The sequence below is a fragment of the Amphibalanus amphitrite genome, unplaced genomic scaffold (genome assembly GCF_019059575.1).
Source record: "Amphibalanus amphitrite isolate SeventyFive unplaced genomic scaffold, NRLGWU_Aamphi_draft 002031F_arrow, whole genome shotgun sequence".
Classification (NCBI taxonomy): domain Eukaryota; kingdom Metazoa; phylum Arthropoda; class Thecostraca; order Balanomorpha; family Balanidae; genus Amphibalanus; species Amphibalanus amphitrite.
This window is the reverse complement of record NW_024883524.1, coordinates 2,573-5,144: the sequence shown is the minus strand read 5'-3', so window position 1 is coordinate 5,144 and position 2,572 is coordinate 2,573.

The window sequence follows — 2,572 nt, the reverse complement described above, 5'->3', positions numbered from 1 at the left end:
GACTTCACCTTGGAATCAGCGTCCAAAACTGTACATATGGACCAGTTTTTATGAAAATCTAAGGGGGTCCCCCTTCGCCCCAAAAAAACTTTGAATGCCTCTAGGGGCCAAAGTATAATATGTGGCGAAAAACAGACTTCACTATTGGAATCAGCGTCCAAAACTGTACCCATGGACCAGTTTTTATGAAAATCTAAGGGGGTCCCCCTTCCCCAAAAAACTTTGAATGCCTCTAGGGGCCAAAGTATAATATGTGGCGAAAAACAGACTTCACCGTTGGAATCAGCGTCCAAAACTGTACACATGGACCAGTTTTTATGAAAATCTAAGGGGGTCCCCCTTCGCCCCAAAAAAACTTTGAATGCCTCTAGGGGCCAAAGTATAATATGTGGCGAGAAAACAGACTTCACCATTGGAATCAAGCGTCCAAAACTGTACCCATGGACCAGTTTTTATGAAAATCTAAGGGGGTCCCCCTTCCCCAAAAAACTTTGAATGCCTCTAGGGGCCAAAGTATAATATGTGGCGAACAACAGACTTCACCCTTGGAATCAGCGTCCAAAACTGTACATATGGACCAGTTTTATGAAAATCTAAGGGGGTCCCCCCTTCGCCCCAAAAAAACTTTGAATGCCTCTAGGGGCCAAAGTATAATATGTGGCGAAAAAACAGACTTCACTATTGGAATCAGCGTCCAAAACTGTACCCATGGACCAGTTTTTATGAAAATCTAAGGGGGTCCCCCTTCCCTCAAAAAACTTTGAATGCCTCTAGGGGCCAAAGTATAATATGTGGCGAAAAACAGACTTCACCGTTGGAATCACCGTCCAAAACTGTACCCATGGACCAGTTTTTATGAAAATCTAAGGGGGTCCCCCTTCGCCCCAAAAAAACTTTGAATGCCTCTAGGGGCCAAAGTATAATATGTGGCGAAAAACAGACTTCACCATTGGAATCAGCGTCCAAAACTGTACTCATGGACCAGTTTTATGAAAATCTAAGGGGGGTCCCCCTTCCCCAAAAAACTTTGAATGCCTCTAGGGGCCAAGTATAATATGTGGCGAAAAACAGACTTCACCGTTAAAATCAGCGTCCAAAACTGTACACATGGACAAGTTTTTATGAAAATCTAAGGGGGGTCCCCCTTCGCCCAAAAAAAAACTTTGAATGCCTCTAGGGGCCAAAGTATAATATGTGGCGAAAAACAGACTTCACTGTTGGAATCAGCGTCCAAAACTGTACACATGGAATAGTGTTTATGAAAATCTAAGGGGGTCCCCTTCAGCCCGAAAAAAAAATTGAATGCCTTCTAGGGGCCAAAGTAGAATATCTGGCGAAAAACAGACTTCACCGTTGGAATCAGCGTCCAAAACTGTACACATGGACCAGTTTTTATGAAAATCTAAGGGGGGTCCCCCTTCGCCCCAAAAAAACTTTGAATGCCTCTAGGGGCCAAAGTATAATATGTGGCGAAAAACAGACTTCACCATTGGAATCAGCGTCCAAAACTGTACCCATGAGACCAGTTTTTATGAAAATCTAAGGGGGTCCGAATGTGATCTGAAAGTGAATCTTGAATGCCTCTAGGGGCCAAAGTATAATATGTGGCGAAAAACAGACTTCACCATTGGAATCAGCGTCCAAAACTGTACCCATGGACCAGTTTTTATGAAAATCTAAGGGGGTCCCCTTCGCCCCAAAAAAACTTTGAATGCCTCTAGGGGCCAAAGTATAATATGTGGCGAAAAACAGACTTCACCATTGAATCAGCGTCCAAAACTGTACACATTGGACCAGTTTTATGAAAATCTAAGGGGGTCCCCCTTCGCCCAAAAAAAACTTTGAATGCCTCTAGGGGCCAAAGTATAATATGTGGCGAAAAACAGACTTCACTGTTGAAATCAGCGTCCAAAACTGTACACAATGGACCAGTTTTTATGAAAATCTAAGGCGGTCCCCCTTCGCCCCAAAAAAACTTTGAATGCCTCTAGGGGCCAAAGTATAATATGTGGCGAAAAACAGACTTCACCATGGGAATCAGCGTCCAAAACTGTACACATGGACCAGTTTTATGAAAATCTAAGGGGGTTCCCCCTTTCGCCCCTAAAAAAATTTGAATGCCTCTAGGGGCCAAAGTATAATATGTGGCGAAAAACAGACTTCACCATTGAATCAGCGTCCAAAACTGTACCCATGGACCAGTTTTTATGAAAATCTAAGGGGGGTCCCCCTTCGCCCAAAAAACTTTGAATGCCTCCAGGGGCCAAAGTATAATATGTGGCGAAAAACAGACTTCACCATTGGAATCAGCGTCCAAAACTGTACACATGGACCAGTTTTTATGAAAATCTAAGGGGGTCCCCCTTCCCTCAAAAAAAACTTTGAATGCCGCTAGGGGCCAAAGTATAATATGTGGCGAAAAAACAGACTTCACCGTTGGAATCAGCGTCCAAAACTGTACACATGGACCAGTTTTAATGAAAATCTAAGGGGGTCCCCCTTCGCCCCAAAAAAACTTGAATGCCTCTAGGGGCCAAAGTATAATATGTGGCGAAAAACAGACTTCACCGTT